Source organism: Zeugodacus cucurbitae, chromosome 2 (genome assembly GCF_028554725.1).
Source record: "Zeugodacus cucurbitae isolate PBARC_wt_2022May chromosome 2, idZeuCucr1.2, whole genome shotgun sequence".
Lineage (NCBI taxonomy): Eukaryota > Metazoa > Arthropoda > Insecta > Diptera > Tephritidae > Zeugodacus > Zeugodacus cucurbitae.
Genome location: NC_071667.1, coordinates 19,993,971 through 20,007,140, shown reverse-complemented (window position 1 = coordinate 20,007,140; position 13,170 = coordinate 19,993,971). Strand labels below are relative to the sequence as shown.

The following is a 13,170-nucleotide window of genomic DNA, read 5'->3' as shown; positions in this document are numbered from 1 at the left end:
CCCAACAAAATATTTGTAGAGATCTGTTTGCATCCCAAACTTATTCTCAACTAAAAATGTCACTTTTTGAGCCGAATTCTCAACATTTGCGGGAAATTTTGCTTTTCTGTTTTATATCCAAGAAAAGTGCGGCTGAGGCTCATCGACAATTGTAACCGTTTTTATACAAAAAAAAACTTAAATTTACAAAAAAAAAACGGCGGAAGCAAAGTTGTAGACCTAATATATTGTACCGAAACTCGTCCGTAGAAACCGTTTATACGATTATAGCCGAATCAAAAATATCTTGCCATTCTTCTTTCCCTCGCAATTCGGCGCCAGTTGAAGGTCCCAAGTGTAACCAGGTCGATCTCCACCTGGTCAAACCAACGGAGTGGAGGCCTTCCTGTTCGACTGCTCCTTCTTCATCCGGGTACTACATCGAACACTTTCAAAACTGGAGTGCTTTCGTCCATTCTTTTGATTTGTTAAACTATGTCAATGTTGTCGTATAACGCGTCCAGCTAATCGTTTCGTCGTCTGCGGTATTCGCCGTTGTCAATGTTCTAAGGACCATAATTCTTGCGCTATATTTTTCCCTCTTAGTGTTGTCTCATCGGCTGTTGAAATTGTCCACGGTTCTGCACCATAAAGTAAAACGGGAATGATAAGCGACTTACGTACTTCAAGTAAATACATTTTGAAAATGATGTTTTCCGTCAAAAGGATGTTATAAAGAAAGGTCTTAAAAGAAAATGGTTAACTACTTTTGGTTTGATGGAGCAACGGTAACCTTTATAAACTACTATATAATAGCCACGTTCAGTTGTAGGTATAAGAACTAGATCTCTTGGTATTCGATTAATCGTCTAACCGAATTAACCGGAGAGAGCATTCGAATAATAATATTCGGGTTACAGTATCCGGATAGTCGTAAGTTGTCAACTATTCGATTACCGGAGCAACTATTCGATTCGTCGCTATGTTACGACTATTCGATAGTATTACACGGTTAACATTCATACGAACGGTTACAAACCGGATATTCGATTAATCGGTTTTCGGGTTATACGAATAATTTTAAGAGCCCTAATATGAACCGTTAACTTGATATTCGTTAATAAGGACCCAAACAAGTTTTATCCACCTTACTTCCCCTTAAATGAGATTTCGACTGGGAGCCAAGTGTTTTATGTAATAATTTCATATGACTCGACAATAGTACCAGATGATAATATACAGACGACGAAATTCCTAAAAATTATATTTATGGACTTATGACAATTATATAATTGAAGACTTGCAGTACTCAACTCAAGAATTTTATGAGTCACCATTATGCATTACGTATTTAGGCAGTGTCTACCAAACGTCAGTCGCACACGTTTCATCGCTTCTGAGACCTTATCAAATATACCTACTGTGCGCAATACTAACTATTTAATATGTTTATCCACATGGTGACCCATAATTTATTTATGCTGAAATTTATAATTAAATATTTTTTTATTCCCGACTATTTTCGTTCACCTTCAGGCAGCCTTGTCATACACGTCTACAGCGCTTACATAAATACTAAGAACTTTGATAGCCTCATTTGACAAAGAAGCGATTCTTGGAACCCGCGGCCCACTGCTGGAAAGCATGCAAATATGCAAGGCACCCATTAAAAACTCCACCGACCGACTCTAACTACATTAACTAATACTCCAAGCAAGCGGGATTGGCGCGGCCGAGGGCGCGAGCCAAGTGGGCGCAGCAAATCAAACGTGTTAATTGTGGATTGTGACGAAAAGGGGACGGTGGTGGACACGACGACAACGCAAGTGTCCACAGCTCAAAGTTTGTTATTACAGCTGTGTGCATAAAACGCTCGACGCGTTGGCGATATGAATCGTACACATGTGCTGACATGTTTTAGCTATTGGAGCTCCTGGCTGTTGGAGTTTTTCATCATAAAATGTTGTTATTTATTGAGTTAATAAATTAAAATGCAAGTTGTGTGCAGCGTGTGTCAACACTCCGAAAAAGCGGACATTCCAACTCGTTTCGCAGCGGGCGGATGCGCATTGCACTTGCGGCACCATTACGGTCGCTCGTCTTTACTCGACTCGCGGCGTCGTCCGCTCTGCCACACCAATTGACCAATTAAGAAGTTACGGAATGTGCGAAGCGCCAAGAACACACCAAAAATAATGATGGTGGGAGACGTGAAAAGTGCACGCTTGGTGGTGGTTGTGCGGTCGCGGGTGTTTATGTGTTAACATGCGGCATTTTGTTGCTGGAAATGCTACGATGGATCCACACTGAGATTTTTTGTATGCAAAGCCTAGCGCACATTAATTTAAAAGACAGAAAGGGAACGACGCACTTACAAATGGGCAAATATAAAGAATGAAATAAGTAAGAAAGTGCTAGGGTTCGGGCGGAACGGATGAATATGTGTATCCACGATTGCGAAGAAAATAATATATATAATCACGTTAGATTAGATTGTATTGCTGTTCCCCAGAGGAGAATCACAATAAACGATGAAAGACGGTCCTCTTTGTGAATTCCGGGATCAGGATCCGACAAAGCGCCCTAAACCAACTACAAATCTGCATAGATTTTTCACTTCTATATCCACTATTTCGCGTGGTTGTTCGAAAAATTGAGTTCCGAGAAATCTTTGTATTGATCTCGCAAAGGCGAGACATTCAAGATGAAAATGGGTGTCATTGAACTCATCCTAAGGACAGGCCCACCATTTCAGCAGTAAACTGCAATATGACAACGGTAATCCTACATGTTCCCATGCTAACATTAGTGAGACAGATGTACCTTACCTTGCAAGATCATTAGCCTTACAATTTCCCGCGGTTCCCCTGTGGCCATGAGCCCAGACCAGTCTAATTGAAAAGTTAAACGACGCCACTGTTAGTGAAGATAAGATTTGCTTAACCAACTTTGACCGCATACTCAACGAACTCAAGGACAGTACCGCCGCTCTACTATCAGAGCGAATCGGCACCTCGCTAAAGGTTGATACGCTCCGGAACAATATATCCGCCAATGACATGGTTACATCGGCTAAGAAGTCTCCTCAAATAATTAGTTCTCAGTCTATTAAATTTTCCATTTTAAAGGCAAATAGTTATACAAAGAAGACCTCACATTTTCGTTCTAAACACAAAACTATAATACCCTACGTGCAACATTTGACATGGGGTACAGTAAAGTACGAGCGATCGAATAAACAATAAGACCCTCATTTATCGGTAAATACGACTGTATGTGTGCGCAAAGCATACAAGCTTGCAAACATGTCAACCAAAAAATCAAATTGTTCGCTTAAATAACCATTTCAGTGTTCGTTCTTTGTTTTTATTGTTGTTGTTTTTTACTGTAAGTATTATTATTTTTAAAACGTTACTCCTTATCGCACGTCCATCCGCATGCCTCACAGTGATGATAAGCATCGCGCGTTTGAACAGTCTCTGATTGCCACCGCCGCGTTGGGTCATAAGCGTACCCAGAACACAAGCGCGCAACACACTCTACGGACCCTATGTTGGAGTTGTTAGTTACCACCAAATACCCGGACACAGAACACACACTTGCATGGCAATAAAACAAAGCATAATTGTACAAATTAAAAAATAAGAAAAATAAAGTAGACAAAATGAAAAAAAGCGTGTTAACGCGTTGTAACCGCCAAGTCTACGCCACAATTTATACTCCACAAATAGGCAAGGTAACCACGACGATTGAGCTCTACGGCCTTCGCAAGTGTGCTGCGCATGCGCAATGAAGTTGGAAAACCAATCAAGCGATCAACCGATCGACAGCAATGCGCCACAAAACAAACGTTGCCGCTCGTGCAACAACAACAACACGCACACGCTCATGTGCACAAACAAACGACTCGTCGTCGTTGCATTGTCGTTGCATTAATGACTCTTTTGATGGATGCAGCCAAAAAGGTTGCGGCATTTAGCGCCTACACTGTGGTGGGGAGTAAACACTAAAGACACTAGGCGTTGACATTAAATAATTGATGTTTCGGTATTTTTGTGGCAATACAAACAAAGCGCGCAGAGAACAACGCGAAGGCGGCGACGTAATGTGTTTGGGCAAGTGCATGTGACAATAGGTACCTTTGTTTCGAATTAGACAAATATTTGATTCTTTGCATTGTTTTCAAATGACTTCAATAAACATTTAACTATTCTAAATTGTAATTTAACTCGATTAGAAGGCATTGATCGATTGCGTTTGATGCGATTGGTATAATGATTCAATTGGTTGCTGAATGGTCTGAGTTCTCAATGTAACGCGATAGATGGCGCTGGTTACGACAAACTTTTAAGAAGAATAAGGTGAGATTTAAATATCTAATATATGAAATATATATCAGCTATTTAAAAGGCGAACCTCATAGGTGTGCGATCAGGTTTCCAAGGAAGGACCTCTCCGAACCGTTCGATACCAAACGAGGTTTCAGACAAGGCGACCCTCTATCGACCGATTTCTTTAAGCTAATGCTTAGAAGATAATTCGCGCTGCAGATCTTAACCGTACTGGCACTATATTTTTCAAGAGTCACCAATTATTGACCTATGCAGACGATATCGATGATATTTTCAAACCTGGAAAAAGAAGCTAAGCAAATAGGTCTAAAAGTGAACGAGGGCAAAACGAAGTACACACCTCCTGTAATCACGCAAGAGGTCTCAGCGATTAGAAGATCACGACACTGTTGGTGGTAACCCACCATTTCGGGATGGAAAACGACTTTGTCTAACTAAGTTCCAGCATAAACACAAACAACGTCATCAGCCAGGAAATCAATTGGAGGATCACTCGTGTCATCATGTGCTATTACGGGCTCAGTAGGCAATTGAAAAGCAGAGCCCTCTCTCGTAAAGCCAAAGTACCGCTCTATAAGTCACTCATCATACTCGTTCTGATGCATGGTGCGGAAGCATGGACGATGACCAACAAAGAAAAGCACTCCTTAGGACCGTTCGACAACAAATGACCCGCTACACGGGGCGTGAGTACCGGGTTCGTTGGAGAATCTTCGGCGATATGGACATAAAAATACAGCGGTTGCGCTGGCTTGGGTTTATCGCCCGAATGAAAGAAAACACTCCATCGCGTAAGATGTACGATACGGTAAGGACGATCGAAACTCATATAGAAGGCTCAAGCGGATGTAGACCTGGCGAAGCTTGAAATCCTCAACCGACGCCGTCGTGCGCAATGCAAAGACGCCTGTCAAAGGCGTATTGACGCTGTCAAAATCGACATCCGGTTGAGTGCCAAATTAATGACAATTAAAGTGATTTATTTATATGAACAATGACAGTTTTGAGGAAACAGCAAATCTAATAAGAATTCGAAACAAGTAATTTGCAGGCGATGCATTTAGTGAGGTGCCTTAAGGCCAGCTTTTGGTCAGATGAAACCACAAAACGGAAAGATCAAGATCGTTAATGAATCAAACTGCTGTCCTCGTTCCTAATACTGGGATCGATATCTAACAGAGCTCGTTCTAAAGACCGCAATGTAATTCTCGGACCCTGTTGATTAAAAAATGCCATAAAGAAGCATTTTTATGATTTTCATTAGAACTTGGGATGTTATGTTACTTAGAATCGGTATAAAGTCAAATATCTCATAGTACAATTAGTGTAATTTCTAAAATTATTTAAAGAACGAACAGGCAATTTTTAATTTCCTGGACTATCCATTTCCGTTTTAACAAGCAAATAAAGCTTTAACGCGAATAATGATTTGAAGCTTCTCAATTCTTTAATGCTATATAAACAATCGTTAGATAAACGAAGCCATTATTTTTGCATGTCTATAAAAAGTTTAATTATTTTTAACTTATCACAATAATCAGTGTTTCGTAAAATGACAGAGTCATAAATCACGTCATTTAAAGAACTACCGTTATACCGATAAGAACAAAATGTTTATTGCACAATGAAAATAGCACGTATACCTAGTTAACTAACGAACTAACTACTACTACTAACTAGTATAAATATGTAATAATAATATGTATACATTCATATGCCGATATTTATTGGAACAGATTCGTTGAAAACGTTAAATTAATTGAAATGTTTAAACATTCCAGGTTTTTTAGGATTATCAAACATATTTTTTGTCAAAATATTGTCAATTGATGATGTTGATGTGTTGCCCGTTGAGTTTAGTTCTGTTCGCATTTTCTCGCGCTCAGTATTCTGAAGAGCTGATTTCCCACTGCAAAATAATATAATTTAATTAGTAATAGTAATTAGGGTTAAAAGATCTACTCTACTATTTACTGTTACTTACATTTAGTACCCTTCAGCGCACAATTGTATATATCCAATTGGCAGGCGGTGGCGATGGTGACACGATATTCGCCATTCGAAATACATACTGGATCATAAATCATCGGACAGGGTTTCAAGCATTCCTCTTTGTTCAAATTGTCAGCCGCATTGCCCACAACTTCATAGAGGTTATCTATCAATTTCGTACTGCACCAATCGTTATCGGTCTGTGCGAAGGCTGTAAAGATAATTTTAAAAATTCCATGAATTTCAGAAAGTCTAATGAGGTGGCGCGCGCACTTAGAATGGTTACTCACGTTTTTTGAGCGAAGCGCGTTCCTTCCTGCGCTCGCAATTAGTCACCTCCAGCATACAGGGATTGGAGAATTGCTGATATTCAGCGCCGTCAAAGCCACAGAGGGGCGCATACAATAAGGGACAGATCGATGGGCATGGCTGGTCGTCCTGGTTCTGGTCCGTATCTAAAGGCGCCTCATCAGCGAGTGTTGTTATTGTATTGGCATTGCAGAAGGCCAACAAAGCGGCAAATATCCAGGAATTTTTACACAGCATTTTTTATTTTTGTTTTTAATAACTTTTTACTTCTTTGGTTAACTCAAATATTTTCTTTATTTTTCTCTCACTTCGAATGTATTAATACAGACTGATTGATTGTGTCATACTATCGACCCACTGACTGATTTGTATTTATACATACTTTTGGTCGCGCTAAAGAAATGTTTTTTTTTTATTGATTTGTCTCTTATCGCTTATCAGTAAATGCGAATGATAAGTATTTTTAGTCAACAACGGTACTTTAGTATTATTATTATTTACACAGCAAGTGCATTTGTTCGTATATCAAGTAAATTCACCACATAAGTGTGAGTGACAACACAGTTTCGAGGGTGTAGTCGTATATTGTGGTATGTTCTAGTAGACGCACTCCAAATGATGAGTAAACCACAAACGCACAGTAGGACGGTCTTGTAGATAATTGGTTCAATAGTTAGAAACAGTTTGTAAAATATAAATTTGGATATTATTGACAGCGATGATCGACGATCAACCGATTTGGTAAGAAATGCCAGAATAAAAAATAAATAGTTCTAATTATGTACACTCGAGAGAATTTAAAATATGTTAAGCGCAATATCGAATAAGTTGAACTAAATCAATATCAAATACATAACGAGAATGAGGAAATATATAGTATCATATATATATAATATCAGTATCCATTTTCTACTATTTTCTACTAAATAACTATATTTTTCAAAATTGCTTAGATGGCGACAGCTACACACGTGAATACTTTTCATTCTATAAAATTCAATGAGTTAGTGATCATATCAAAATTTAGCCCAAGTGTGACCCACAGGATATGATTCACAACAACTCAATGAAGATTTAAGTAAACATATGAAATTATATTTAAAATACTGGTCTAACTCTGAAAACGCCTAACTAACAGAAGACTAATTTTTATCTCCTTTAATTTAATCCTGAATATATCGAAAAATAACTGTAATTCAATTAATTGACTCCCAACTTCAATAATCTTTCTTAAAACTAGTTCACTGACATCCATTATTTTCTGTAATTCTTCGCTGGATATCTTTAACAACATGTGAGATGCCGGAACAAATATGAATATCTGCCAAAAATGATCATTTTTGTGTTTCTGTTTCACCATAAATTTTTGCGGACTTCTCTATGTATTTTACCCCACTTATATTTTTGAAGTTCCGACCATATACTCATATAATGCTTGGTTCCGATCGACGTAAGCCTTTCCTCGCTTATTAATTTCATTTACTTAAATTTGTTGCTCAAAGGAAAATTGCATTACTGTGGTGTTTGTCATCATTATCAACATAATTTTGTTGTTTGTAGATAAAAATATCAAACATAGTTTTACACGTACTGTAAAATGATAAAAATCTATGCTTTTTTGTTTATTTCTTACATATTTTACAATGTTTAGAGTGGCGTCTACTATTATAAACATGCGGAAACATCTACTTCTAAATGTAAATATTTATGAAATTATGATTTCAATTAATTTTAACTGATAAGAAAGTTTTAATATGAAAATAAAATATAGACAATAAGTAAGGAAGCGCTAAGTTCGGGTGTAACCGAACAATTTCTCGTAATTTATTTTTTTAATGTTATTATGATAAGACACAATTTCTACGATTTTTTTAGAATAGCTGATAAGTTTACCAATACTAAAACAAGTAAGGAAAAGCTAAGTTCGGGTGCATCCGAACATTTTATACTCTCGCAATTTATTCATATATTTTTATTAAGATAACACACAATTTGACCCAATTTGAAAATCCTATAATTAGGTATATGAGAGCTAGGGGAAGTTATGATCCGATTTTAACCATTTCTGGTGCAGAGACCCACTATTAGAAGAAATATATTTTCTCTGAATTAAATTAAGATACCTGAGAGATTTACCGAAATTTTCGGTGAAAAATTACCATTATATTCGATATTCGGGGTTTTGAAAAGTTATAGTCCGATTTCGACTATTTTTTACAAGTGATGCAACATATCATATACCGTATTTGTGTAAAGTTTTATTTCCCTATCTTCATTGGTTCCTTATGTATATATTATAAAGTGAAGGAATAAAATGAGGTTCAAAATTGAGTTACATGGGTTGGATTGTCTTGGTTGTGAACCCGTGCCATCAGGATGTCAAGAAAATATTATATACCAAATTTAGAATCGATTGAGTAGTACCTGAGATATGGTTTTTGACCCATAAGTGGGTGATGCCACGCCCATTTTCCATTTTGTAAAAAAAAAATAATTTTTTTTACCAAATTTCACTTTTATAACTTTATATATGGCTTAGTTATGACACTTTATGTGTTTTCGGTTTTCGCCATTTTGTGGGCGTTGCAGTGGTCCGATTTTGCCGGACGGATAGACATAACCCTATATCTAAATCGTTTAGTTTTATGACTTACAAACAACCGTTATGTGAACAAAACTATTATACTCTCTTAGTAACTTTTGTTGCGAGAGTATAAAAATACAACATTATCGTATGCACTTTTTCCCGACTAGTTATCGGTAAGAGAACTAAAAATCATTTTACGACATGAATCGTTTACTCGGACTGACAAATAATTACAGTGGAATAACTCAAAGATCTCCATAACTTGAAATTTTGAATTGGCAATAGCGTTTAGAAATCAAATTTCATACAAATTTCCTTTCATAACTCGAACTTCTATAACTCGTAGTTCTCCATAACGTTATGTTGAATGGACAATAGAAGTATAATTTCATAAAAATTTCCTTCCATAAATCGAACTTTTCGACCAGGACATAATACATAATTTAAAATTTTACTATCGAGGCACAATTTTAAACGGGTCTCTATTTTCGTTGGGAAATAATATGATATTACACTTATGGTTTCATAAATCATGTAACAAAGGTATGGGATACAGACGTTAAGGTCCAAACTGCAAACTGCAACAAACAAAATTACAGAATTCATGTTTTAATGTATTTAAATAAAACTGTATGCGAAGTAAATATCTAAAACTGTGTATATATCTATATTTTATAGTTTTTTGAAAAATTTATGTTTTAATGAAAATTCTATAACTCGAAGTTTTTTTGTGGATTATGATGATTCGGGTTAGAGAAGTTCCACTGTATTTTTTTGGAAGAAATTTCACAATAGTTAAAGGTCAGTTTTATTTATTTTTGGAACAAAGCACAAAGGACAGACACTTTATCAAATTTGTCACATTTGTCGATAAAACAGTTTTACGTTCTTACTTTGTTGTAAAGCAGTTTATCGACGGAATCAATGATTGCATGAACATATTCGATCGAAAATCTTTTTAGTATCGAAATCGAATTCGCTGCGGATTCAATGATTAGGCCCAATGATTTTGTGTATTTTCTATAAAAACATGTACTATTAAATTTTGTTAACTGATAAAAGAAATTTCGCTCACAAGTTCTAATTTTTTTTTTGGTATGAGCTTTGTTTGCCTTCCAATTATTTTATAGTTCCATTTATGAGATCCACATTTAAATCGCAGCCGAATATCAAAAAAGTTTGAACTAATTAAATCGTCAACATCAATATAGTATAGATAGGATTAGTGTTAATAATATTATTATAAATTCCGCATAAAGTGCAAAATTTGGAGATAAATTGGGAGAGGTTATGTTAGCAGTATTTTATTTAATTTTAAGCTTATTACAACTGTTAGAGTACTTTGGCTTAGCATACAGTTAAAAAAAGTAGTTTTAAAAAATTTATGAATAAGCACCCTGTAACCCACAGAACTACTTGGCCATGAACGTGTTAACCGACCGTAAAATACAATTTTAAGTACTTTTTCAAATTTCTAATAACTGCTAGTAAAAAGTAAATAATTGTTTCATTGAAATATTCGACTAAATTTTACAGTTCTTTAGTGCTTCCCCAATGAATGCCACAACTTCAGTAAACAATTATCGCTAAAATGTCGAGATTCACAAAATATTGGTGAAAAGTACGCTGATGTAGCTTCCGCAAAAACCTCGTGATAAAAAAATTCCGCTTGATATGAGTCGCTGACTCAGCGCACGAGTGCAGCTAATAACAATAACAAGAGTAACAATAACAAGTTATGCTAATTTGCAATGATTTGTGTTAGTGCCAAAACGTAAGCTAATGTTGTGTTTTTCTTATTTTTGCACTCATTTTGTTGTATTATTTGTTGTTGTTGTCGTTAATTTTTACTACGCATCATTGTGGTTCGCCTGCGGCTGACTAAATTATACAAAATTAATTCGACCACCGGCTGCTTTAGCGCTAACCGCACGCCCTCAAGCCAACCAATTCAGTCATGTACTTACATACAACCACCTAAATTCATAGGTTAATCACACTGACATTAATAACGTTATTACGATAACGAGATCCGTTAAAACAACGATCGGCATGTTGCCGTTGTGGCATCTTGACCAGCATAATCAAGTAGTCAGTCGCATTTCGCTAAGCCATGCCATGTAGGGAGTGTCCACTCGCTCGCCAAAAGCGAAAGAACATGAAAAAGCTTAAACTGCCACAAAAGCAACAACAACAATTACACCGACATATTTTGGCCTACGAGCAAGCATAAATAACTAAATACCCAAACACAAACACACATACACAGCGAGCGGTGTCTTCGCGCATACTTGCATGCTCATCTAGCAACAATAACATGAAGAACAACAACAGCAACATACCAACAACATTATCAGTAGTATCACCAACAACATAAATAGCAACATAGTGCTAATCATTGCAGTCAAGAATGTTCTCACATTCACATTTTCATAGCCAGTGGAGTGACTCGTATTCAATACGTGCTCGTGCGCCCCTCATTCGGCCGCGCCGCTCATCAATGGCGCGGCCAGCACCTCAGCACCTCGAAAAGTGTGGGAAAATGAGAACGTGCCTCAAGCAATGCCAAAGTTGTTGTCACTATTATTATTACATGCGCTATTTAAGGCGTTTTTTTCTGCTGGTGTTGTGTTTGGTTGTTGTTATTATACGCGTTTGTTGTTGTGTTGATTATTATCTTCACCTTTTTTGTTTTGTTGTTGTGTTAACTACACACATTCATATGCAAAGCAGCAACAAGTACGCGTACTGTGTATGAAAGGTGATGAGAAAGATAGTAGACAGTTTTATAAAGGGGTTTCCAATAAGGACGGCACGGCGTATATACAATTTGTTATGGAACACAATTTTATTTATAGGATTCTCACGCTGATATTAACTCTGGTCGTCTAATTAGATCCTATCCTACCTAATTTGGTTAAGTTGAAGTTTTGTCGGGGCTTATAGACCAAGCCTAAAAACCCTTCTAACGACATACAAAAGTGACATTTAGTAAAATAATATATAATGTTTAAATTTTAGGATTTCTGCAAATTACATACGAAATATAAATTAATTAAAACTAGAAATAAATCCTCAATTTTGAATTTTTAAAAAGTAACATCGAATTCGTAATTAGCGACCCCGAAAACCCCCGAGTAACGAGCGATTAACGAATTTCAAGCGAATTCGATGAATTGTTCATAAAGCTTCCGCCATATTGGATCGGCCATTTGAAATTTGAAAAATCAACACCGGATTCGTAAGCATCGACCCCGAAAACCCCCGAGTAGCAGGTTTCAAGCGACCTCCGTTTTCGCCAATTTGAAAAATCGACACCGGATTCATAATCCATGAGTCCGAAACAACAAGGTAGCGAAGTTTCAAGCGAATTCGATGCATTATAAAAAATGCTGACCCGCCATATTGCCTTCTTTTTTTGTTTTATGGGTTAACTCTGAGCTGATGGGATTAAATGGACATCGAATTCGGATTCAGCGACTCCAAAAACAAAAGGAACACATAGTAAGACCCACAGGTCAGAACCACATTTAAGTATGTTCCGTAATAAAATCCGCCAAACATGAAACGGTTCTCTTGAGCAGACTCATTTTGAAAACTCCGTACCATCCAATATAACTGTAATGGGAAGGCTTTCTTCCTAAAAAATAAAGATTTTATGGTTGCGTAAGAGTCAATGACGAAGAGATGAATTTGAACCACTAAACATAACATCATAAGATCAAATATCACAGCAGATCAAATATTTGAAAAACCTCCCGAGATCATTACTTTACCACTCAAACTCTTATTAAACGGTGCAGAAATTATTCAACTAAGCAGTGGGGAACCTCGATTTTACAATTACTTTTTTATTTGTTATTTTTTGTTCTTAGAATATATTTACCTATCAGAGAACTGGGCTCACTTTTCTATTTGTTAAGAAGAGCTATTGTCAAAAATGCTGTATGC

General features: G+C 36.6%; 1 long non-coding RNA gene across 1 annotated transcript; it reads left to right on the top strand.

The window, feature by feature from the left end:
• Nucleotides 1-623: 623 nt before the first annotated feature.
• On the top strand, nt 624-6,861 carry LOC114804662 (uncharacterized). The gene is made up of 3 exons (XR_003752786.2): nt 624-4,114; nt 4,217-4,340; nt 4,403-6,861. It is a non-coding gene; the product is annotated as an uncharacterized LOC114804662 (long non-coding RNA).
• The last annotated feature ends 6,309 nt before the right edge of the window (nt 6,862-13,170 follow it).